Here is a 27,439-nt window from a genome sequence, read left to right on the forward strand (position 1 = left end):
CTCCAGTGCATTGGATTTAATCAACATCTTCTCCAGTGCCTCAATTGGCCAGTTTTCTGTGTTCTGTTGTATTTCTACTTTTTTCTCTACTCTCTGTCTCCTATTTTAAGTTTTATGTCATATGTCTGCTGTTAAACATGGTCCCTGTTTAATGCATCTTGAAAGGTTCTCTCTGACCTCTAAGTGGTCATAAAATCATTGAATTCTTACATAAAAACATTGTAAAAACTACGCTGAAGAGGCATGAAGATCATCTTGCCAGAACCCACTTTCCATCCCCACAACAGCAACATGCCAGTTGTGGCACAAATAATGCCATGCATTTGGAGAATAAAATATGCATGCACACACACACACACACACACACACACACACACATAAACATAATTTTTTTTACTAATTGGATTTAGTCAGCATTTTCTTATATTTTAACAATATAAAATGAGTGTTTTCAGACCAGCCTATTGTTTTACTCTGCTCTGTCCTTTTCAGCATGGTCTCTGAACTGTACATTTCACCCAAAGTTTACTAACTGTGAGACGCTGGGCATGTCCTTTATCTCTCTCATTTCTGGTGTCCAAAGCAATGATATGCAGACACTAACACCCAGTTTTCATGTTCTACAAAAGGAATGAGATTTAAAAAGACATGTAAGCTGTGTGTTCCTGTTTTTGGCATGTTGAATATCTACATTAAATTAGTCTCTCTCATCATCCTCCCCAGTGCTTATAGAGGAACATCTATGGTTACTAGTTAAATGCATGACTAAAATAGAAACCCTATTTTTGGGTGAGCACATGGTTGATGGTCACTTTGGATCATTTATCAATAAAAAATAAAGAAGAATACTAGAAAAAACAAAAATGAATTGATTTCTTATGTTCCCCTTTTTGCTGTTTCTATAAGGGTTATTTAAATCCAAACTGAGAAATTATGACATTCTCTTGAGGTTGGCTCTGGTTATTCCTCAATACATGCACCTCCCTCTAGAATGTCAGTGTTGTTCATTGACACTACCATATTTTGCTCAAAGAGTTGAGTATTTTCCAAAACTCTGCAACCCATTTCCCCTATAAATTATTCTTATTAATGTTTCTATAATAAAATGCCTACACGTTGCATTTCTTTTAGTACAGGGGGCAATTTCAATATTTCAAAAACTCCTATAAATCAAGCATCGTGTTGTAAAACCGAAGCAATTTGGCTGGAAAAGCAAAGACATGGTTCCTGTCTGACATTTGCATCAGAAAGTCAGCCAAGCTTCTGAGTTCATTAGTCCATGGAAACAAGAGTCCTCTTATGATAAACAGGCGCTCTGGGACACAGGGTATTATCACAAAGAGGATTATTTATGCTAGTTCGAGAAACAAGAAAGGGGGAAAAATGTAATCCCCTTCAGATCTTGAGGCTGCTGATCAAATAAAAATTTCAAAGTAAAATTTTTTGAAAATTGGCTCTGAGAGCACTTACGGTTTCAGTCAGAAAATAAGAGGGCAGAGGGACCTGGGGATAATCGAATATTGCAAAAATAGAAGGGTTAAGGTTAAATTCTCTTGAAGCGGGATTTTAAGTCTCTTTAAAATCAGGAGACTTCCTTATGCCATTACAGATCCCATTGGAAATGAAATCATCCCGGGGAGGCGGGGTAGTGGGAGGGGGGGAAGACTTGCAAATACTCATATAAAAATGCATTAATTTGGAAACACAGACAGGAAGTCCACAGACCAGAAAACATACTCTCAAAAGACATCCAAACATGCCTATTGGTGATATTTGCACAGCGATTCTTAGGTCATCCACAAGCCGGGGAGGAATAGTAGGGTCAAGGGTTTAAACCAAATCCCTAACCTGCAAAAGCAGAAAGTGTCTTCAAACTTAAAAAATGCACACGGAAATCTGTATCTTTTTTTTTTTCTTTAAAATGTCTCAAGAAAATTTTAATCTGAACGTTTCTCTGGAGTTTCTTTAACTCAAGATAAAAAAACCAATATATTCAAAGAAGGCATGATTTTTACTTAAATCATAAATGTACAAAGGAATTTAGACATGTTATTGGAAAATGAAGGAAATGGTAAGAAGAACAAATAGATCTTTATATAGACTAGAATAGAAACTAACTGTAGTGGCTGTGGTCACCTGTGGTCTTATTTAATAATTTAGAAAAGTCAAAATCATTTGAGAAATCACAGACTAATGGCAAAACACATCAGAATTGTAGTCTCAGCCAACCATGGCTTCAAACTCTAGCTCTGTCTGCCAATGATAAGGTCCATAGCACTGCAAAATATATTTAACCTCTCTGTACCTTAGTTTCTGCACCTTTAAATGGAGGTAGCAAATATTTATTATTAGTAGTATACTCGTTTTAGTATGATGCCAGGTACATATGAGACATTCATGTAAAATACTTATGATATGTAAATATAATTTAATAGCTGCTTAAAAGGATTTGTAGAGTATATTTAATTAGATCAACTAAGATAATCTTATTCAAGCTACATTAAAGGAATAATGACATATATTCAAAAAATTAAGAAGTTGAAAGCACAATTACTTCTATGTTATTTCATTCTAAACAGTTATGTTTATCAGTAAAATTCCTGGGTACTGGGGAAAAAGGGAGCCCTTGATGTTCAGTAGCAACAAGACAGATGAGCAAACCACACTGTACAGGTTAGAGGGGTCCTTTGGGAAGATGACAGATCCAAAGAAGCACTCATATATTTTTTGCTATACTTTATGAAATAATAACCTCATTATCAAGTAAAAAATCCACCCCAGCACCAAACAAGCAGGTCCAATGGATGCTTACCACATAACTGGCCACTTGCTATGGTGCTATTACGTCATGGGGGCACAACTTAATGCAATCCTCCATTCTGTGTCCCTGTAATATATTGTATCCTAAGTTATTATATTCAAATGTAGTTTTATATCCTGAGTTATATTCTAAGGCATAGGTGACAAGCTAGGAAGAGATGTTGGCTAAATGAAAAGGTTCTGGGTTCAATACTGGGAAAGTATGGATATAATAAATAATATATTTTGGAAAGCTGTTATGAGAATACAATGAAAAGATGAGTAATATGGTCTGGCTGTGTCCCCACCCAAATCTCACCTTGAATTATAATAATCCCCATGTGTCAAGGGTGGGGCCATGTGGAGATAATTGAATCATGAGGGCATTTCCCCTCATACTGTTCTCACGGGAGTAAATAAGCTTCACGAAATCTGATGGTTTTATAAATGGGAGTTCCCTTGCACAAGCACTCTTGCCTCACACCATGTAAGATGTCCCTTTGCTTCCCCTTTGCATTCTGCCATGATTGTGAGGCCTTCCCAGCCATGTGAACTGTGAGTCAGCTAAACCTCTTTTCTTTATAAATTACGCAGTCTGGGGTATGTCTTTATTAGCAGCATGAGAACAGAGTAATACAACAAAGTATAAAGCACTTAGCACACTATAAGTTCTCAGGAACCGTCAGTTGATGTTTTTATACATAAGTACTTGTAATAATTGTATCAATATTTATACTTAGATAAGCATATTATTTTTAATATTACGTTTAATGGACATTTCCATCAATAAGTCTAAGGAATTAGAGGAATAATTATTAGGACCAAATGTCAGAGACTGAGACTGAGAAGGAACAATGAGACACAAAAAAGGGATCAAGACAGTGACACTAAATCATAGAAGGATACTCCTAGGAATTTGCTTCCTGCATGTCAGCCAAAGAGTAGAAAGGCAAGTGGCTTATGTCAAAAGACCAGGAATGGGACAAATACAGTTTGTATAGCCCATTTTTGCATCTCTGTTCCTCATTTCATCTTTCACCTACTTGTTCCCCATGAGGATTTTCGTACCTGCAAATGGTGAACTGTCTTTTCCTGGCCGTTGGAATATTTCCATCAAAATGGTTGGTCCCAAGGTCCACATTACTGAAATCCTGCTTTGTGATTTCTAACATGACAATTAATGAACATGATAATGCTGCCCATATTACAGATATATTTTGAAAGTCTCTGGCCTTCTTATTCACACAGGATACAGATTTGTTTTCTCCTCATGTTTTTCTTTTGAGGGAGAGGGGAACAGCATGTTATTAACTGAATTATGTTTCCTCAAAATTTATAAGTTGAAGCCCTAATTCCTACTGTGACTGCATTTAGAGCTAGTGCCTTTAAGGAGGCAATGAAGGCTAAGGATGGATCCCCAATCCAGTAGGACCGATGTCCTTATAAGAGGAGGAAGAGGCACCAGAAATCTCCCTCTCTACACTCACACAGAGGAAAGATCATGTGAGGACACGGTAAGAAAGCAGCCATCTGGGCTGGGCACAGTGACTCACGCCTGTAATCCCAGCACTTTGGGAAGCCAAGGCAGGTAGATCACTTGAGGTCAGATGTTCGAGTTCAGCCTGGCTAACATGGTGAAACCCCATCTCTACTAAAAGTACAAAAATTAGCTGGGTGTATGTAGCAAATGCCTGTAATCCTAGCTACTAGGAAGGCTAAGACAGGAGAATCACTTGAACCCAGGAGGTGGAGGTAGCAGTGAATCAAGATTGTGCTGTTGCACTCCAGCCTGGGCAACAGAGCAAGACTCTGTCAAAAAAAAAAAAAAAAAAGAAAGAAAAGAAAAAAAGAAAGAAGGAAAGCAGTCATCTGCATGATGCCAGGAAGAAAGTTCTCACCAGGAACCAACCTTACCAGCACCTTGATCTTGGACTTAAAGTCTCTAGAACTGTGAAAAAAATAAATTTATATTATTTAAGTATCCAGTCTGTGGTGTCCTGTTATGCAACCAGGGCAGGCTAAATAGACAGCTGTACCTAAAGACTGGATAAAATGGTGGGAACTTTAGCCATTCTCCAGGACAAGATAAATAGACCATACAAAATATAGATTTGATGAACCACTTAAATTAATCTACATAAAGTGTAACTCAATTTTTCTACCATCATAGTTAAATGTTTTGTTTAATTCTGCACACTAGAATATTAATATATCACTGGGATCATTGAATGTTTATTACTCAAGTATTGACTATAGACCAAGGAGAGAAAAATTCCCAAAGCCAACTTACACTAGGATTCTAAATTTATTTATCAATTTTTAGTGGGTGGGGTCATTAATAGGAAGAGAAGAAATCTGTAGAGGAGATGACTGTAATGTGAGATGTTTGTAATGTGTGAGACGACTGTAATGGGAGTCTTATAATTCCTCTTCTGTTGCTGTTAATCAATTAATTTCACAGAAGAAACTGAGGGAGGTAGGTCAACCAGAGCAACTCCATCTTGAATAGAAGCTGCGTAAAATGAGGCTGAGACCTACTGGGCTGCATTCCCGCATGGTTAAGGCATTCTAAGTCACAGGATGAGATAGGAGATCAGCGCAAGATACAGTCATAAAGACCTTACCGATAAAAATAAGTTTCAGTAAAGAAGCCGGCTAAAACCTACCAAAACCAAGATGGCCACAAGACTGACTTCTGGTCTTCCTGATTGCTACACTCCCATTAGCGCCATAACAGTTTACAAATGCCATGGCAACATCAGGAACTTACCCTATATGGCCTAAAAGGAGGGGGCATGAATAATTCACCCCTTGTTTAGCGTATCATCAAGAAATAACCATAAAAATGGGCGACCAGCAGCCCCTCAGGGCTGCTCTGTCTATGGAGTAGTCATTCCTTTATTTTTCTACTTTCTTAATAAACTTGCTTTCACTTTACTCTATGGACTTGCCTTGAATTCTTTCCTGTGTGAGATCCAAGAACCCTCTCTTGGGGTCTGGATCAGGGAACTCCTTTCCTGTAACATCTTTCTGGTGACCACAGAAGGGATTGTAGTGAGGAAACCCCCAATCCAAAGACTACCTTTGGGTAAGTGGTGAGGTCCTGTAAGATCTTTCTGGTGACCACAGAAGTGACTCTAACTTTGGGTAAGTGGTGGGGTTCAGTAACACCTTTCTGGCAAACCCTGAAGGGACGATACTGAGGAGACTCCGTGACCCAAAGGAAATAGGCTGCAGCAGTAACTGGATGACATTAGGTAAGTGGTGGGGTACCTGGTAAAGGATGGAATTGGGTTAGAGGTCCAACTTAGGGGAGTTGGAGTCTTTCCTAAGACAGAGAGGGTTAAAGGCTCCTCTCAATAAAAGGCAAGGATGCCTGACTGACCTTGGGTTAGAGGTCCAACTTAGGAGGGTTAGCATCCCTTCTGAGATTTAGGGGGTTGGAGGACCCTCTCAGTAAAGTCCCTCTCAGTTAAGGCCCTCTCAGTAAAGTCCCTCTCAGCTAAGAATGGGTTTGGCATGACGGGATGTTAACTGCTATTCTTTTTAGAATAATCTACCTCACACTCTTTGCAGATGGATGTGGGTGACAGGATTAGGCATGTACTGCATTGTGGGATATGGGGAACTTTTTCCTCCCTAAAGGGGGAAACTTGAGAGCTGATGGGACTGCTGGAAAAGATCCCTTCACTACTGAAAAGCAGCCACCTGAACTTCTCAGTGGGGCTGCAATGGGCAGGTCTTTCTCTGGCCTCCCTGAGTACCTCTCCTTCCTCACCCTCCCTGCACCAGGCAATGCTTTCCTCTGTCTCTCTCTCCCCCAATCTCTCTCGCTCTGTGCAAACTGGTTGAATGGCAAAAATCACTGTTTATCTCCTCTGTAAAGTTTTAATTAATTAGAAGAAGGATTTGTGAGGCTAGTCTTGAGCTGTAGCGAATTTGGTGTATTTTGTGTGTCTTTCTGTGTTCTATAATGGAAGGGATTACCTTAGGATAGAACACAGGCTTAGGATATCTGTAATCCTGCTTTTAAAGCAAACTGGGTGCCATGTTCTTGGGAGCTTGACCTTGTAACCATGTGGCAGTAGTTTCTCTTGGTCTCTGCACAATGGTGGCCCTGGTTCAGGGTTCAATTCCCGGCTTAGGAAATGATCCTTTATCTTCAGTCTGTCTATGTATTTCTATGTATTATGTGTGTGCACTATAAAAGAGCTTTAATTAATTGGATTAAAAATAATAAGAGCTTAGATCAAACATTTTGTCACAAAAGTAAAAAGTATAATGCCTTTCAGTTCATGTGACTTAAATAATCTGTGGAATAAAGACAACTTTAAAGATTATTGGTAAAATAAAGACTTTTGGTTTAAATTATGCAGATCAGATATTAAGTATCCTAAATGCTTTAAGGTCATAAACTGCTTCTTTGACTTTTGGAAATTGTTCGACTTACCTGCTTTGGAGCAGTAGATTTTAGATAAGGCTGGGGACATGTGGAGTTAACCATGTCACCGAGGTATACTGGAGTCGGCCCTTATCTGCAGTCTGCTTGGTGTACACTAGGCTAGGCTCCACACCTAGTACATAACTAAAATTGCTATTTACCAAGGTTTTCACCAAAAATAAAAGTTGCTAAGAGTTAACATTGTAAAATGTAATTGAAGCTACTAAAGAATAGTTTTATATGCAAGGTGTATAAGGAAAATAGAATATACTTTTGGTAAAAGATTATAAAAAGCCATGGGAATGTGGATTTTTCTTGCCTAGATGAAAGGGTTAATGGATTGTTTTAAGTGAGATAGGAAACATCTAAAGGTTTAGACAGTTGTGGAAGGTTTGTGAAAAATTAATTGTAAGAGATTCTGTGTGTGAACATATTGGCTAAAGTTAAAAGGGTATTCAGTTTTTCTGTAAATTAAACATTGGAATAAAAACACAACTGGCTTTTCTTTAAGGAAAATCTGCTTATGATCTGCTCTTTCACAAAAATTGTAAAGAGTTAATAAGAGGTTTATAAGAATCTTACCTTATGATCAACATTGAAATTGGGTAGATATGTCTATAAGGTTTTATTAAGAATTATTTTTAACACTGGCTGGGCTCAGTGGCTCACACCTGTAATCCCAGCACTTTGGGAGGCTGAGGCAAGTGGATCACCTGAGGTCAGGAGTTCAAGACCAGCCTGGTCAACATGGTGAAACCTTGTAAAAATACAAAAATTAGCTGGGCATGGTGGCAGGCACCAGTAATCCCAGCTACTTGGGAGGCTGAGGCAAGAGGATTGCTTGAACTCAGGGGGCAAGGTTGCAGTGAGCCAAGATCGCACCACTGCACTCCAGACTGGGCAACAGACAGAGTGAGATTCTGTCTCAAAAAAAAAAAAAAAGAATTAGGTTTAACATTAATAGTACACTAATATAAAGGTGAAATTTGGCTTATTTGGTACAAAAAGTACACAGGAAGCATTATCAAATATGAAATAGTGTTTGGTTTTCTTTGGACTGTATTTGCATAAATGTGTTATTGCTATATGTTCCAAAGTTATGGAAAGCTCCTACAATTTTAATATAACTTAGTGTATGTTATTAATAATTATATTTGTTAAATAAAATTGTTGTATGCCACAGAGATAACCAAATTTCTTTGTCAATCTTGTTTTTGACTGGCTATCCTAAGACGTTTTGTCATCCACAGACAATTGTTGTATTGTTTTAATCCTCTTTAGAAGGTGGTTTATAATCAACTATAGGACTTTAACAGGGGCACTTAATGCAACTGTCTAATAGCTTTGGAAATTGTAACAGTTAGAATAGAAGAAATAATTTCCAGAACTCTTATAGAGAGTTGAAATGTTCTTAAATATCAAAGAGAAGTTAACTACATGGACTAAACTGAAGAAGTCTAATGTTTTTTAACTTTGCTTAAAATGTTGCTGATCCTTTGATTTGTTTTTCAGAGTGAAGGAAACTTTTCTTTTGAGCTATTTACAGCATGTAGCAATTGAGTAAATTATATCGCTGTGAATAACATTTGGAGCATATTTGTTTCTCTCTGCTTCATTTTTCCAAAATTTGGAAACTATTTGTGAGAATTCTTAATTTACAGCAATATAGTTATTTGCATAAGTGCAATAAGAATCTGTTTTCTTTTGCAACAGGACACAATTGGAGAAATCGGTTATTTTACCAAGGCTTTGACTGGAATGGTGTGTTTTCCTTTAAGGAATCAAACTTGACTTGTAAAGCCAATAAAAGTCTCTTGGGGAACTGGCCTCAGACCTTGCCCTCACAGTCCCTGTGCAAGGTTTCTGACTGTGGTAAGTAAAGAATGTTACTTTCTAACAGTTTCAGGAACCCAAAGTTATTTTGGGACCCAAAAAGAAGAGGAATTACCTGAACTCATAGGTACTTGAGGGTACAAACCCATGGCAAGGCTTGGCTTTCAAAAAGTCATATCCGAGAGTCCTTCTATGGAACCGAGTTCCATTGAAGCCAATTTACAAACAGCTTATGTACAAAAGAATTATTCTTGCTCCACTTGATACAAATAATCAGGCCAAGTATAATAAAGCCTATCAGTCTTACCATGATTTGTCTTTAGTAAAAATGGAAAACTGGAAAGAAATATTTTGTTTCAATAACTATGATACTCTTGTTATCAAATTCTAGTCTTATCAGTTGTTTTTAAGTTTGTTTCTCCAATTTAGACTGAAAGTTTGTTCCTGTGAACTAACCAGTGATCTCTGCCTGCTGCTCAGAAGAAACAAGAGGAATGGGTAATGTAAAAATCTGGATCAGTATTCTAATCCTGAGCACATTGCGATAAGCTAGCAACCCCATATAAGCTTGTTGCAATAGTTGCCCAGTTCATGGAAAGCCTTCTTATTTAGTTTACTTGGAATAATTTTACTTATTCCAATTTACTGTTGTGGAATATATTGCTGTTGTACTCTTTGGGTAGGAAAGTAAAATTAGCTTACTGAATATTTTCTTAAATTGAACACTTATTAATCTTCCAGACATCACCTGTTGTCAGAACTCAAGAGTCATGAATGGCCCTTGCCATAATGATGCTTTCTGACAGAGCTCCTCTCTACCCTGAACACAAGAGAACATCATAGTTAGGTAGGAATATGATTGCCCCTATTCATCATGAAGAAGTCAGAAGATGGATCTTTATTCCTCTGCAACTCTTAGGATTAAGGGTTCTGTTATAAAAGGGGAAAGGGGAAATGCCAGGCATGTGAACCAGAGCAATTTCATCTTGAATAGCAGCTGAGTTAAATGAGGCTGAGACCTACTGGGCTGCATTCCCAGATGGTTAAGGCATTCTAAGTCACAGGATGAGACAGGATATCAGCACAAGAGGCAGGTCACAAAGACCTTACTGATGAAACTGTTTGCAGTAAAGAAGCCAGTTAAAACCCACCAAAACCAAGATGGCCACGAGACCTTTGGTCATCCTCATTGCTACACTGCCATCTGCGCCATAACAGTTTACAAATGCCATGGCAACATCATGCAGTTACCCTATATGGTCTAAAAAGGGGAGGCATGAATAATTCACCCCTTGTTTAGCATATCATCAAGAAATAACCATAAAAATGGGCAACCAGAAGCCTTCAGGGGTTACTCTGTCTATAGAATAGCCATTCTTTTATTTCTCTGCTTTCTTAACTTGCTTTCACTTTATGGTCTCACCCTGAATTCATTCTTGCTCAAGATCCAAGAACCCTGTCTTGGGATCTGGATCAGGACCCCTTTCCTGTAACAAAACTAACTGACATTCTCTATTTTTTAATTAACGAAAAATCGTTTATGTTTATTGCATACCACATGATGTTTTAAAATATGTATACATTGTCAAGTGAGTTTATCAAGCCAATAAATGTAAGCATTACCATAAATACTTATTTTTTTTGTGGTGACAATACTTAAAATCTATTTTCCTTGCGATTAGCAAAACATTAAAAATTGCTATGCACTATAGTCACAATGTTGTGAGGTGGGCCAGGCACAGAAGGACAAATACACCATGACCTCACTGATATGTGAAATCTAAAAAAGTTGAATTCATAGAAGAGAGTACAATGGTAGTTACCAGGGGCTGCGAGAGGTGAGATACTGAAGAGATATTGGTCAAAGGGTGTACAATTTCAATTACACAGGAAAAATAAGTTCAAGATATCTATTGTACAACATGAGATTGTCTTTAAAATCACAATGCTTAATACATGGGAACATTTTCTATTCTCAGATTCTCAGTTTCCAGCATGGAGTACTTTTTGCCACAGCCTCTCCACTTCCCTACAAAGTAACTTGCCATCAAAGCTTACAGGCAAGCCTTCTTTAAGTAGGATCGATAGGGTAAAAGACAAATGGCACAACCAGTAGAAACTAATTGAGTCTTACATAATGAGCAAAAGTCAAAGAATTTTTTTTGTCGTTGCCTTTTGTTTTGTTTTGTTTTGTTTTTGGAGATGGAGTCTCACTTATTCTGTTGTCCAGGCTAGAGTGCAGTGTCTTGATTTCAGCTCACTGCAATCTCTACCTCCCAGGTTCAAGCAATTCTCCTGCCTCAGCCTCCCGAGTAGCTGGGATTACAGGTGTGCACCATTATGCCCAGCTAATTTTTGTATTTTTAGTAGAGACAGGGTTCAGCCATTCTGGTCAGTGTCAACAAAAAGAGTCAAACTCTGTAAAATATTTGAAGAGATTTATTCTGAGCCAAATATGAGTGAACAGGGCCCATGACACAGTCCTCAGAAGGTCCTGAGAACATGTGCCCAAGGTGGCTGGGGCACAGCTTGGTTTGATACATTTTAGAGAGGCATGAAACATCAATCAAATACATTTAAGAAGCACATTGATTTGGTCCAGAAAGGCAGGACAACTCAAAGCGTGGAGGTTCTAGGCTATAGGTTAATTTAAGCATTTTTTGGTTGACAATTGGTTGAGTTTGTCTAAATACCTGGGAGCCATAGAAGGGGAATGTTCAAGTTAAATTAAAAGATTGTGGAGACCACAGTTCTTTTGAAGTCTAATAGTGGCTGTCTTTAGAGACAATAGATGACAAATGTTTACTATTCAGATTGTTTAAAGGTATTAGACTTTTAGTTAATCTCTTTAGGATTGGGAGGGCCTGGATAGGGATTCTTTACAGATGCAAATTTTCCCCCACAAAGAACAGCTTTGTAGGGACATTTCAAGATATGGCAAAGAAATATGTTTTGGGATAAGGTATTGTGATTTTCTTCCTTGTCTCGTAATGTTATGCCAGAGTCAGGTTGGAAAGTAAGTTACAATATATAGGATTAAATAAAACCCGTCTGATGAGAATTTATGGTTTGTAGGGGCATAGCTGCCCAGACCTTTAGATAGGAATTTGGACAAGATTAAAAAAATAGGAGTTTAGTCCTCACCAGGCTGGTCTGGAACTCCTGGCTTCAAGTGATCTGCCCATTTTGGCCTCCCAAAGTGCTGAGATTACAGGCATGAGCCACCACGCCCAGCCAGAATTTTAAAATTAAAAAATGTTAAATAAAACTAGAAAGATGACTGAAAAATTTTAATCATTGAAAGAAGTACTTAGGATTCCTTAAAAATGGCTGATAAGAATATTTCCCCCATGAATAGGGGGAGTTAAGGGAGTGATTATGTAGTGTTAAATAGATTATCTTTATGCATGGATGTATTCCATAGTGTTCATGTTGTCACTGGCCCTAAAGAACTTTCCCTCTCATCTAACCTTTTTTTTTTTTTTTTTAATCATTTTCCTATACAGAAACTTCAAAAGTCATTGTGTAAGCAATTCTGCCAAACATGTATTTATCTACCCGAGCAAATTTCAAATAATTCCATAGCTCCGTGGACATCTGACCTCAAAATTTCCACAAATTGCTAGGCCGTGTCCAATTTCTTGCTCCTACATTTTTTATTATCTTGTCTTGCCCATATTTTCAGGGTTGAATTTGTTTTGCCTGTAAATTTATATTGCTTGTGTTCCTAGGACTGTTCTCTCAAACTAATATTTCAACTAAAGCTGATGGTTAAAAGATGGCAAGACATACAGGAGAATCTTTGAAGCTTGTGTAATCAAGTAATTGAAAACAAATTGCGTTTTTTTGCTTTTTTTTTCTGTTTGTTTTTTTTCCTCCAAGGGCTCAACTCTAGCTACTATTTTCAGTGATTTAATCTTCATCGTGTTATGTCACCTCTCACAGATTGCCTGCAAAACACAGGCTTGCCAAAGGCACATGAAAATTGCAGCTGCCTGTTTTCTGATGCGTTGTAAAACAATATTAAGCAGCTTTTTTGCCCCCTTCTCTTTTATGCTAAGAACCTAAGATTGTGCTGCCTTGACTGTAATCATCCCCCAATGACCTACACATTTAAATGTCTCTAGACAAGTAACCTCTTCTCTCTGAATTTCAACTATCTTATCCATTGAATGTGGACAATAAGATCACACTTAGAGAATTGTTGCAATAACATGCATGAAACACAAATTGATAATCATTCCCCATTATCTATTCTTCTTTTTAATAATTAAGCTTCTGGGTTTCAGCTGAGCACACAGTATCCCAGCTAAAGACTGTATTTTCCAGCTTCCCTTGCAATTAGCTAAGGCCCTGTGACTCAGTTCCAGCCAGTGATCTGTAATATGAGTGATGTTCAGTTCCTGGGTGGTGTTCCTAAAAGGAAGTTTCTTATTCTCTCTGTCCTCTTTCCTTGTTCCCATAGGCTTGGAAGTTTACATGATGTTGGTGAAACAACTTTGCAAGTGTGAATATCATGAAAGACGACGGAGAAACAAGAGAGAAGGAATCTGAGTGCCTATAAAATCTCATGAGTTGAGACCCTAAACTACCTTTTATAGTGAAATTTCACATAAGAAAAAAATAAAAGACCCTTCTATCTTAAAGAGTCAAACTAAAATCCTAAGTTTATCGGTGTATAAAGCATGTAGTACAGATATTATAGGTAGAACATAACACATTAGTCTATTATCTCTCCCTACCTTGTTTAGAGCAGTGGTTCTGAGCCTGCACAGAGGGCTCTCAAACCCTGGTTCCATGATATTCTTCCAAACCCAGACATTCTTTGCAAATAAGAGTCACACGGTAGTTCAAGGTAACAATCCAAACCGAAACATCACCAGGGATCTATATATTTATTGTATATGAGTTCAGAAAGTTCAGAAGAGCTGTCCCATTTTGTAGATGAGAAATACAGAACTCAAAAGAGGTTAGGTAACTTTTTGATTATCACTATGAAGAAACTGTCAAATTTAATACACACACGCACACACACGCACACACACTCCTCCAACAGAAAATGTTTTAAGTATCTATTTTTGGGATGGTAATTAGGGAGGAATATTAAGCAGTGATAAGGGAGTGTCCCAATTGAAAGTAAATAATACAAAAACACTCAATAAATGTGTTGGCTATAAACAACCAAATTTCATGAAAATGCTTCTCAGACAAGCTATTTAATCATATATTTAAATTTCTATAATGTTTCTTCTCTATCCTTTTGGTCAGGTTCATCTTTAGGTATTAGTTCAAACACTGCTCCTCTCTAAACTGTTACTGGTTCCCTAAGGCATTTAGATACTAGCTGTGCCATTTGTTCACATAACAGATTGTAATACTGATCACATATTATGTATCTCTCTCCTTAAAGGAAAGAGCGTTGATTTCTCTAACCCTTAGCTCAGTTTCTAATTGGCTTTCAGTAGGTGCCCAATAAATGTTTTTAACTAAATAATTAATGCCAGTAATATTTTCAGTCCTTATGATGTGTCAACCACTGTGCTAATTATCTCATTCGATCTCTCATGGCCCCAATGCAGATGAAAAGCTGAAGTTTAAATAACTTGCCCAAGATTACACAGCCAGTAGGAATTAAAAGAAGATTAGAACCAAGGTTTATATGATATCTGTTCATGGACACCCAACAATAACTTTATACCCTTCCTCACTTGGCTGAGAAGGTAAAACAAACTAAAATTGTTGAGCAACTACTATGTGCTTTTTACTGTGCTAGGCACAGAATGTAATGCAAATCATTATTTCTGGTCCTTACTATTTAAAGGGAAAAGATGAATACATACATAAACACTCAATTGGGGGAGAAATAGGAAATGATTAAACATTAAATATCCTCAAAACAGTCTATTAACTTGTTTAAATTCATGAAGGCAAGTGGTGAGGTTCAATGATTTGCCATATGATGGTGACACAAAAACTCCTTTCTCCAAAAGCATTTATTTCTAGCTTCACTAAAATGATGAACTGCCAATTCTTGAAAATAACCAGTTATTATTATTATTATTATTATTATTATTATTATTATTAAAAGCAATAGACTATGAGCTGGAATTTGCATAGAATTTCAAAGAAACGGTCAGGCAGAGTGACTCACACCTGTAATCCCAGCACTTTGGGAGGCCGAGGTGGGCCGATCACAAGATCAGGAGTTTGAGACCAGCCTGGCCAATATGGTGAAACCCTGTCTCTGATAAAAAAAAAAAATACAAAAATTAGCCTGGCATCATGGTGTGTGCCTGTAGTCCCAGCTACTCCAGTGGCTGAGGCAGAAGAATAGCTTGAACCTAGAAGACAGAGGTTGCAGTGAGCCAAGATCACGCCACTGTACTCCAGCCTGGGTGACAGAGCAAGACTCCGTCTCAAAAAATAATATAATTAAGAAAAAGAATTTCAAAGAAACAACTCATGCCGGAAAGTATGACTCTTCTTGCCATACCATTCAGAGATATATTGACAATGGAAGCATTTCAGAAGTATTGGATTATATTTGATTTATTCATCCCAAGTTAGTGTCTCAGGAAAACTTGCTTTCATATTAGGCAAAATTGCTGCAGGTGTCAGAAGAGCACTGTCAGATAGATTGCATACTAACTGAAAGGTCGTAAAACAAAGCACAGTCACAAAATGCCTGGCACTTAGATGAAAATGCCCAGACTATAAGACTTTATGAAACAGGCATAACCTAAATGCGATGGCTGTGCCAGATATTACTATTAACCTAAATACAGAAAATCGTAACTCTCTTTTAAATGAGAGGGCTGAAACATCAAACAAAAGCAGAGATGGAGAAGGTATCCTTTACCAATCTAGTATTTCTTACACATCTCACATGATAATGTGTTATCATTTTCATGATTCATTCAATAAAATGTTAATTTTGGGAATATGTCGGAAAAAAGGAGTTTACATTTACTTGGTGCCTAGTATGTGCCATGATTTCCCCTAGAAACTGTTTATAATTTCTCTTATTTAGAAAACAGTGTAGTTATGCACTTAAGCGTCTGGTCTTACGTTAGCTGTGTGCCTTTGGCCCAGTCATATAACTTCTGTTTCTCAGTTTCTTCATGAGGGTACTATAAAGATTAAATATGTTATTATATGCGGAGGGTGTGAAACAGAGTCTGCACATGGAAAAGCATCTATCATAGCTATTACCATCATGATTATTTTAGTCTCACACAGGCTCCTAGAGGTAGTTAGCAAAAACGGCACGTGTCTTAGCATTTGTGAGGCCTGAAGTCAAACCTTGTTTCACTACTTTATATTTTGTGACCCAAGGCTAGTTTGTTAAATTCTTTGAGCTTCAGTTTCTTCATCATCAAATTGGAGATGATACCTGTCTCTTAAGATTGTTGTAAGAATGAAAAGTAATGAATTCAATTTGCTTATCAATGTGTCTGGCAAAATAAAAATTCTCATCCAATAGAAGCTATTATTGTTAAGAAAATTACATTGCCCTTGGAGCTCACTGCTTCAATTTCAAATTCCAATGGTTGTTCAGAAGCTATTTATATTTTTTAATAAAAATTTTTGATTGTATGTTTATAATCTTCCATGATTAAAAGCATATACATCCATAATCCTCCAGCCTAGCAAACTTATATCCCTAAACCCCTGAGCAAGTTTTTCTTCTACATTACCTTTTATACTGCCCTATTTACGGGAGACATACCAGATGTTTGGAGAGCGGAGAGGTCATTTAAACTACTGTTCAATGTCAGACACAATAAATTACTTATATTATACATTTTGCATTACAGTTGCTTTCTTAAAATCAGAAATAAAAGCATTTGACACAACGGTTTTGATTTACAACTTTGAAGAATTAATTGAGAAATAATACATATTTTCACACTTGACAATATTAATTTATCTTGGTTCGAGGTTTCTTGTTCATTTTTAAAACAATTTTGTTTTGAATAAATTCCATCTATCTTTACCTTAATTAAAAGCAATTAACATTTACTGATAGCCCAGTGTGTGTGTTAGTCCCTAGGGATAAAAGTACAGAAATGGCATGCCCCTTGTTTTCTAAGAATTTAAAATCTATTGGCAAATACAGACAAATTAGAGACTGTAACAATTATTAGAACAGTCATTGTATATTTTGTTCTGTCTCTAAAGTGTTCAAACTTATTAAAGCAAAGTTGACTATTGATCTTTTACTCAAAGTATATAATTCTAATATAAAGTAATTATGTAGCTTCAAATATTCTAGTTTAGTTATTTTTGTTGTGTTTCTTTTTTACTTATTTGCTTTTTCCATTTTAGTTGATTGATTCTACCAGACTGCTTTGTGGTTGAATAAGAGACTATGGAGTTGAACCTGGAACACTGTAGGATTTTTCTACAATGCAGAATGATCTAGGTGGCAAGAAAGTTTCGATATTTTCCTGAACCTAGAGTGAAAACATATGAAAATGGAAGAACTCACTAAAAAGTAAACTGAGATGCATTGGACCAAAAACATGGAAATGTAAGATATATGGTGAATATCTGTTTGGCACCAAACAGATACTCTATAAATCTTTATTGAATAAAATAACCAACTATGTTTATGGATTAGAGTGAGGTGTTTGAAAACAGATAGTGAGTATAAGAGAGTAGATGAAAAGCAGTCCCAAATGTCTTCCACCCTTTCATCTAAAAGAGACTAAAGAAAAGATGGGTGACTCCTCACTTTCCCATACCACGGATTGAGTGCCTCATCTGTTGGATGAAACTCTTACCCCCGATCTGAAAAATCTAAAGTTCAGATGTAAAGATCAAGATGATACTGGAACCATCTCACAGTCTTCAAGCATAACATTAGATAATTCTTATATACATTAGTTATTATGTTTTCCCCCAAAATACAGGAATGCAGAGATGATATTCTTATATTCATTTTTCTTTTGTTTTGTTCTTCAAGATGGAGTCTCACTCTGTCACCCAAGCTGGAATGCAGTGACATGATCTCGACTCACTGCAACCTTCGCATTCCGAGTTCAAGCAATTCTCCTGCCTCAGCCCCCTGAGTAGCTGGGATTATAGCTGTGCACCACCACACCCGGTTAATTTTTGTATTTTTAGTAGCAATGGGATTTCTCCATGTTGGCCAGGCTGGTCTCAAACCCCTGACCTCAGGTGATCCTCCCACCTCGGACTCCCAAATTGCTGAGATTACAGGTGTGAGCCACTGCGCCCAGTCTCTTATATTCATTTTTAAAATGAGAAACCTAACAATCAGAAAAAGTGTTTCCACAATGTTATATAACTAGTAACTGGTAGCATAGAACATAAGGTTTAGTATCTTCTGACTATGTAATGTGATATTTCAGTGGCGTTAGGACATTTTTTGACCATTTTAATTCCTAGTTCACTTATAGTCTCTCTGACATTTTACACTTGCCCTATGTTCTAGATAATTACAATATACTTGTGCAGCTCATTCTTATACCTCTTGGCCTCTCATTTCCTTACATATCTCTCCTGTAGTGTTGCTGCCAACTCTCCCAGCATAGTCACTCATTCCCATAGCTATACCTCAACGTTACCATTCCCAGCTATGGTGATCTTTCCATGGTCGTCTTTCCATGAATACCCCTCTTTGGCTAGCATCTCCTTTTTTCCAGCTTACTCACTAGCATTTCATCTCCAGTATGCCCCAAAATCCATTTTATTTACTCCCCCTCTTTTTTCACCTTGAAGTGCCCAACACGTATAGTCATTATCTTCTCTATACCCTGAGCTCCCTTGCCTTCTCTTTCTTTCTTGTACTATTGCATTGTTCTGGAAAATGACAGTGGAAAATGTTCAGAATGTATGATACCCTCCACAGGCATAGAGAGCTAGGAAAAGACAATTCTGTCTTCCCAGCATACTGAGAGGTGGGTGACACTAGCCTCATTTTATATGAGAGAAAACTCATTCTCATGAGATTGAGGGACTTGTCCAATATCGAAGCAAATAAAATGCAGAGTCATAATGTGATCCCAATTTATCTGAGGAGAAAAAGTTGGTGGAAAAGTGCAGTTTTAGGAATCCAGAAACCCCTAGAATGCAATTTTAAAAACAGACTGTATAAATGAGTTCAAAATAATTGGTTTAAAAAGCAGTTGGCAGCTCATAAGAACTATATACATATTGCTATGTTGAAATTATTTAAAATAATGTATTTAATTATTTTAATTATATAAAATAATGTATTTAATATATTTAATTATTTATTTATTCATACAGAAGGCACTATTTCAACACCTTTGATGTAGAGATTATTGTGTTGGGATCTTCACATTTGATGGATTTCACTATATGGCGAGAAAGACTGATCAGAATCATTACAAACCAATGTGGTAAGTATACTAATAAGATATTTTATACAAACTCAGACCCAGGAGGGTCTTTAATCCAACTAGGGATAGAAGGAGTGCCGCAGTCAGGGAAGTTTTCAGAAAACCCCACCAAAGTGTGGTGCACAATGTAGGGATGTAAATGAAAACTAATATTAGCTGTTACTGTGGATATACTTGTTATTTTCCAGAATTTTTTTTTTTTTGAGACAGAGTCTCGCTCTGTTGCCCAGACTGGAGTGCAATGGTGCAATCTCAGTTCACTGCAAGCGTTCCCTCCCAGGTTCATGCCATTCTCCTGCCTCAGCCTCCCGAGTAGCTGGGACTACAGGCGTCCAACACCACACCCAGCTAATTTTTTGTATTTTTAGTAGAAACGGGGTTTCATCGTGTTAGCCAGGATGGTCTCGATCTCCTGGCCTCGTGATCTGCCTGCCTCAACCTCCCAAAGTACTGGGATTACAAGCGTGAGCCATCACACCTGGCCTGTTTTCCAGATTTTAAGCTCACTGCATGTTCACTTACATATAGTCAAATCCCCATTGCTCACTATCAGAATAGGCTAGGAAAAATTGCACTTTGCTGTTTTGGTTTTGTTTTGTTTTGTTTTGTTTTCATGCACTTGAGATAGTAAGAGAACCAGGGAAGGCAGAAAAATGGCAGGAGGAGAAAGTCAAGTATAGCAGGGTAGTGAGTGATCTTGTCAGCCAGAGTGTCCCCTAGTGGCTGAGTGATCATTCAGACTTCTTTTGGCTACAAGGAGTAAAAGCTTATGTAAATAACTTAAATATTAAAAGGTAAAAGTGGGATTGAGATTTCTTATAGAGATACTGAAATGTCTCAGAATCCAAAGACCAGAATCAAGGTATGTCCAGAAGGAGAGTAAAACAAAGGAAAGCAGAAATTTAACAACCAAGACCACTCTCTTTACATGTTTAGGCGTCTTTCATGTTATCCAGTCCACTCACTCACTCCCCAAGAGGGTCCTCTGTGAATCAACTTACTAGAGATAGACCCTGACTGCCAACCACAGTTTTACTTCTTGAACCCTTGGGCCTACGGCCAGCCATTTAATGATTATTATCTCTGTATCTTTAAGCTAAATTTTTCAAGGGGAAAATTTTAACATTCCCAGTAGTATGCTGGATAATGATAATAAAATAGCAAAACAAGAGGGTGTGTCTACTCACAAAGAACTCAATGACTTTTAAGGAAAAGTCACCCAATAAACTATTTAATTGTTCATTTATTACTCTTTTCTAGAACAAGTATTTATTGAGCACCCACCATGAACCTAGCCATGTGCTAAATGCAGAAGATACAGTCATAAACAGTTTTTTGATCAAGCAAGTGAACTGTAAAGGTATTTTTCAGATGTGATTAATATTCACAAGTAGTAAACTTTAAGTAAAAGAGATTAGGATCAAGGTGAGAAACTTTTCAACAATAAGAGGTCTTGGATCCTATGCACACCCAGGTCCAAATAGTGGACACTATAAAAAGCTAGGCCTCTTTCCATAATTTCATGTTAGAGTCAATGTAGATCTATCTAAAAGGAAGTCAAACAAACTCATTAAACAAACTGGTTGATGTTGACCAATTTTTGTTTGTTTGTTTGTTTGTTTTGTTTTTTGAGATAGAGCTTCGCTTCTGTCTCCCAGACTGGAGTGCAGTGGCCGGATCTCAGCTCACTGCAAGCTCCGCCTCCTGGGTTCATGCCATTCTCCTGCCTCAGCCTCCCGAGTAGCTGGGACTACAGGCACCCGCCACCTCGCCCGGCTAGTTTTGTTGTATTTTTTTTAGTAGAGACGGGGTTTCACCGTGTTAGCCAGGATAGTCTCGATCTCCTGACCTTGTGATCCGCCCATCTCAGCCTCCCAAAGTGCGAAGTTGAACAATTTTTAACATGTTGTTCAACATCAGCATAAAGTTTCCAACATGTTCTCCCCAAAGACATTTCATTGTAAAAGTAAACTCAATGGTTTCTTCTTTCATGAAGCCCTTACTGATCACTCTTCTCTTGCTCAAATTCTTGTTTTTGAACATGTATTTTTATTAGAATAGTTAGGATTTCTTATGTGACTCTCCCTTGTAGATTCTTTGTACCCTAAGGACAGAAGCTATAGCAGTAGAGTTATCTCAGTGTCCCCATGCTTCATCTGGCATTTACTGGATGCTGAAGAACTGTTAGAAAATAAATATGTGCAAAAAATGTTAGATATGTATTATTTATTTTACCATAGCCATTATCACTAATTCTATCAGAGCACAAATATTTGGGCAGCTCTTAAAATCTCACTTCAAAATTTTCTACCCAAAGGGATTTTGGACAAAGAATGAAGGGGAAGGGCCATAAATCTGTATCCATCCCTTATATTTTTCTTCTATAATGTATATCCATCAATGATAACATTTTTAACCAGTTTATGGATCCTTCCAAGACAGTCATTTGCTCCTAATCTCAGCTGTCCATCTCCTGGGCAACAGGAGACCCCCTGTGATGGCTCAGGTCTATCAGAAAGTCAGAACCCGGCAGTTTGGAAATGATAATAGAAAAGATGGTGTAAACTAAGCACTGTGTCAACCTATCACCATCCAAGAAGAGAACATAATTTGAAGGCCTTCATTCTGCTCATGGCCACTGAGGTCAGCCTTAAACATTTTATAGAACTGCCCCAAAGTGACCTCATCTAACAACTTTTCCTGAATCTGCCAGTTTCTATGTTGTTCAAAATAAGAAGTGTGCATTCTCCATCTCTACTCAAGGTTATTGAAAAATCCTCTTTTGAAAGTACATCAATGGTTTTAAAGATATACATGGAGAGAAAACTGAAACATGCATTTTCTAAGGAAAACAAAATTAAAGAGCTTTTTCTTTTTCTTTTTCTTTTTTTTTTAGACAGAATCAGCTTTGATGTAATGGGTGCACTGAACATGTCAGGCAGAATGTTATCAAAAGAAATCGTCTGATAGAAGTTCCTGGGGGAATACATATTTTGATGTCCGACTGTCCTTGTCTTACATGAAAGTATTTGGTTTAGAGAAAAATTTACTTTGACCCAGAAATGACAAACACACACAATTAATGTAAAAACAACAAATCTAGGCTTTGGAATAGGGGACTTTGAACTCTTTGATTAAAGTCAGTTCAAACAGCCTGACCATATAGTAATTTCTTAAGAATCCCCAATTTGTAAACCGGGAATAAAAGTGTTTCAAAAGTTCCCCTAAAAAAATGGCAAGACGAAAAGTTGAACTTTTAGTATTTTTTCAGTCCCTGGAAGACCACTAGAATCCGTTGATTCAGCAAAGATAGAAAATGTCTTATCTCTTCACTATTATGTTTAAGTAATTAAATGAATCCACTCCCCCCACCCCCCGCCCCTTTTTATTTTTCAACAAAGCAATTGATAAGGAAATGACAGTAAAACAATTCTTGTTAGAGACCTGAGATAATTGGCAATCCAGGGCTGGGGTTTTTTTCTCCTTTTTCTGTTTTGCCTGAAGCTAACTCCAACTGGGAGTAAGGGCCTCTGTGCATGCAAAAGAAACCCAATCCTTTCTGATTATCATCAAACAAAAACAACTTTTTGTATGTGAGATTTTAGCAAACACTAGGTAAAAATTAGCAAACACTGGGTAAAAACACTGAAAAAAAAAAAAAAATTCAGTGAATGAAACCATCCAAATCCCAGCAAATTTTCTATCTGACTTGCTGGCCATAGTTGAATGTGTAATGGTGCCTTAAACTCAGCCCTGTGGCTCTGCCCTGGGAACTTCAAACTGGAGCTGTTTGCCCAGAGGAGAAATGCTGCCAGTAAAGAACTTTCTTCCCTCTTGTCTTACTGTTTTCTCTTTTCTTTAAAAGCAAATTCCTGCAGGCCTCTGTTCAGCCTAGAGGCATTTTTCTTACAAGTAGAGGCACATCCTCAAAAGGAAAAATGACAGAGAGAAAACCATCCTCCTTGCCCTGGGGATTCCTGGAGGTGATCTGGGAACTCTGATCTGGGGAGTCTGGGGGTTGGGAGGCAGGGGAAAGAGGTTTCCAGCTGTGTGCACAGTTACTTGATAACCTCAAGAAGGAGGACCACCACGGAGAGCAAACAGAAACGTGGGAGCTAGTGAGTGAGGGGGATTTGGGTGAAAGAAAAGAAGAAACTGAGCTGTGGGACAGGAAGAGGAAAAGGCTGGAGCTGGGGTCCCAGTCATTGCATTTCCCTAAAAAAAAAGAAAAGAAAAGGAAAGAAAAGAAAAGAAAAAAGATGCATCCAGGAAAAAGTGCAATGCACATTATGAGAAATACCAGTTAATGCTTACTCTGTTCTGGTTTTGCATGTATTTTTTGGCCCAATACAATGAAGAGGGTCAGCAAGTTTGCATTTTGATAACTCTTGTGTATTATAACTGTCAACTGTGCCAGGTTTCTTGCCAGATGTGAAAACTTTAAGATATTTCACTTTACAAATCTCTTGATATACTATTAAATGCAGAAGTAACAAAACTGGTTTATAAAAATAGTACTCCCTTTCAATGCTCAAATTTGTTTAAAAAATTGAAGAGCTAGAATAAGCAACTATTTAGTATTATCTGCGTGGGTACAGATTTCAAGTATTCCTGGAACTTCATTTGCAGATAATGGTCAAGCAGAGAAAATGACACTTGGGCAAATTGGGGCCTTTGTCCTCCTGTTCTAGGAGCACAAAACTAACCTCCCATCACTCCTCACTACCTTGCTGAACCCCAAGCCAGGTACCAGGTAAGTCTCAACCAGTTGCATCAAAGAAATGCCCCTGTGGGAGTCAGTAGGTTGGGGGTCATCCCAGGCTTCCAGGATGATGAGTTGATGAGTGATGGCCTTTAATCCTGCTTAATGTCATGAAGAACTAGCCTCTCAGAGCTGGCAATGACAATCTGCCTGGGAGCAGCTTATCACTCGCTAACTGAGGAAATCACTTTGGGGTAACCTTGTTACCTTATGGTAAAGGAGCCCCTGCTGGATAGGACTGGTTAGATTATATTGGGGAAATTTGAAAGCCATCCCCAAATGCTACCCTGCAGACCAGGGTTGATCTAATTACAGCAAGGCCTGTTCAAATATGCAAATGCACTCTCTCACACCCGTAAAGGTAATATGAAAAAATAGTCACACTTGACCTGTATTGAACGCTTAGCTGTGTCCCAGGCATTGTGATAATGCTGGCTAAGAGAAGCTGCCTAGTGCAGTGGTGAAAGGTAGAGTTTTCAGGAGCCAGACTGCCTGAGTATGGAATCCCACTCTGTTATGTAATTACTATTGATATTCTATCACTTTGTGTCTCCATTTCCTCATCTGTAAAAGAGATAATTACAGCACTTACTACTTAGGGATGTCAGGAGGACAAAATGACTTAGTTTTTGTGAAGGTATGTCAGAATGCCAGGTGTATAGTGAGCATGGACTAAGAGTTAGCTGTAAAATACATGTTTACTCCTCATCAGAGCTTTAAGCTACATCTCTTATTACCCCCTTTTACAGATGTAACTTGAGACTTAGGTCAGTTAAGGAGGTTGCCTAGGTTACATAATGTATATTAAAAAGCAAGCATGTAGAGGTTCATTCAAGTTTTTCTGATTTCAATGTTAGCTGTACTGATTATCTTTCACTTTCTCACATTATTGACACTCTCAAAATAGAAACTGAAATGGATGCAAAAACTGAAAACTGCAATATGCAGCATTTTTCACTTTTTTTAAGGACAGAAATATAGAAAGTCAAACAGTTTATTATACTTTCTCCTCAGCTGTCTTTTGTCTCTTCTCTCTCTCTTTCTCTCTTCTTTCTCTCACTAATGATAAAATGATCTGACATAACACAAAATGCAAATTATGTGCTATTGCCTTAAATTGTTCCAGTTCATTTAACTCACCATGAGCATTCATTACAGCTAATTATTGTAGCAGATTTTTATTATTCATAATTATTTTTTCATGTTGTAATATTCATAAATTTTAAAAACTCTTGCCATCATGAGTCGCCATTCATGCTTGTCAGGGATTTTCTTTGTCTTTTTTTTCTTTGCAGAACATTTAGATGCTCATTATCATCAATATATTTGTAGGTTGTTATTATTCATATCCAATAAAGCTCTTTTGGGGTATGCAGAGTAACTTCAGAAATGCGGTAATTCTCAGACCTAATGCCAAACTGATTCTCTGCTTAATTATAGAAAATCAAATTAAGTACCTCTGATTAAATGTATGGTAGATTTCACTGTGTTAATTGTGTCAGGTTCATGACTCCGGGCACAGAGAGATGCATTCTTAACTCAACACTACGCAGAACATGAGTATTTTTTTAAAGATCACACTTCAAAACTGGTACACTAGGCAAATGTAAGCATTCACTGGGAATTTGAAAATGATGAGCAAAACACCCTCTCTCTATTAGCCAGGAAAGTGTATTTATACCATCAGTGGTAGAATTAGGACATCATGGGCACCAGTCTCAGGTCACATGAAACAAATTCTAATTTCATTATATTCTTTAGATTAACTTAGTTTTGGTTAATTACCCCATTCCTTGTCTGGCTCATGAGAATTTCAGCTATTATTGGCATATTCTTGAAGTACCAAGAGCACTTGAAAGTCATTTTCTATCCATTTAGGTTGTGCCAGGAACAGGGACATATTCAATGCCAAGGTGTAAGGCAGGCATCTGGCACTTGTAGGAAGTAAGTCTTCCTCTTCAGTTACGCCTACAGCATTCACTTCTCCACCCCCAGTGTGTAGGGACTCACTGAGAGGCTATCTCTTTCCTGTTTACATTCTCGTCTTAAGAGATCTCCAGTTACGGAGCATTACGTAGCATCTGAATGCTCACAATTCTGAAATGTGAATCACAGGCTTTGAGTTACTCCCTGAATTGAAAACTCTATACTTTTTGACTACCTCTTTTCATGTATCTAATAAACATTCTAGAGTCTACACCTTAATAAAAAGACTAATGCGCTTCCTGCAACCTACACCTTTAGTTTCCTCATGTCAGTAAAGGGCACAGCCATCCTCACTCATTAGCTTAGGTCTGAGGACCCTCTTTGAGTCCTTTCTTTTTTTCCCACTCCTCAGCAATCTCTCAGCAAATCCTATCAACACCATCTCCAGGACATGGCCTGGATCTGAATACTTCTCACTACCATCACTGTTAAAGCCCTAGTCGAAGACTTATCACCTAACACCTGGACTACAGCAGTTAACACTTGGATTCTTGTCACTAGTACTGCTCTCTTGCAAGGCAAACAGATCTTTCATAAGAGTAAGTCAGATCATGCTGCATTTATACCTCAAACCCTCCAGCTGCTTTTCATTGCACTCAAAATCCAAATGACCTTGTCCTACAAGATTGTATGATCTGTTCCCTCACTTCTTCATCTACTACTGCACCTCCTATCTCCCTCCCCCTCATCCAAGAGGCTTCAGCCACACCAGCCTTTCCCTGTGCTTAAATAGAGTTTATTTATTTGGCTGTTACTGTTTATCAGTCCAGGCATTGCCATAACACACATTATGGGTATTTTTCTATTTATCTTCCTAACGGCTTTTTAAACAAGATACTATTATTGTGATATTTTTTATTTTGAGTTTTTGAGATGGAGTTTTGCTTTTTGTCACCAAGCTGGAGTACAATGGTGTGACCTTGGCTCAAGATTCAAGACAGAAACGCAGAAAGCCAAACAGTTTATTTTACTTTCTCATCAGCTCTCTTTTTTCTCTTCTGTCTCAGCAATCTCTCAGCAAATCCTCAAGCAAAACCTCTGCCTCCCGATCTCCTGCCTCAGCCTCCCAAGTAATTGGGATTACAGGTGGGTGCCCGCCATGATGCCTAGCTAATATAGATATAGATACAGTTTTTTTTGTTTTGTTTTGTTTTTTTTGTAGAGATGTGTTTTCACCATGTTGGCCAGACTGGTCTTGAACTTCTACCCTCAGGTGATGGACCCACC

Source organism: Mandrillus leucophaeus, unplaced genomic scaffold (assembly GCF_000951045.1).
Source record: "Mandrillus leucophaeus isolate KB7577 unplaced genomic scaffold, Mleu.le_1.0 Scaffold449, whole genome shotgun sequence".
NCBI classification, from domain to species: Eukaryota; Metazoa; Chordata; class Mammalia; order Primates; family Cercopithecidae; genus Mandrillus; species Mandrillus leucophaeus.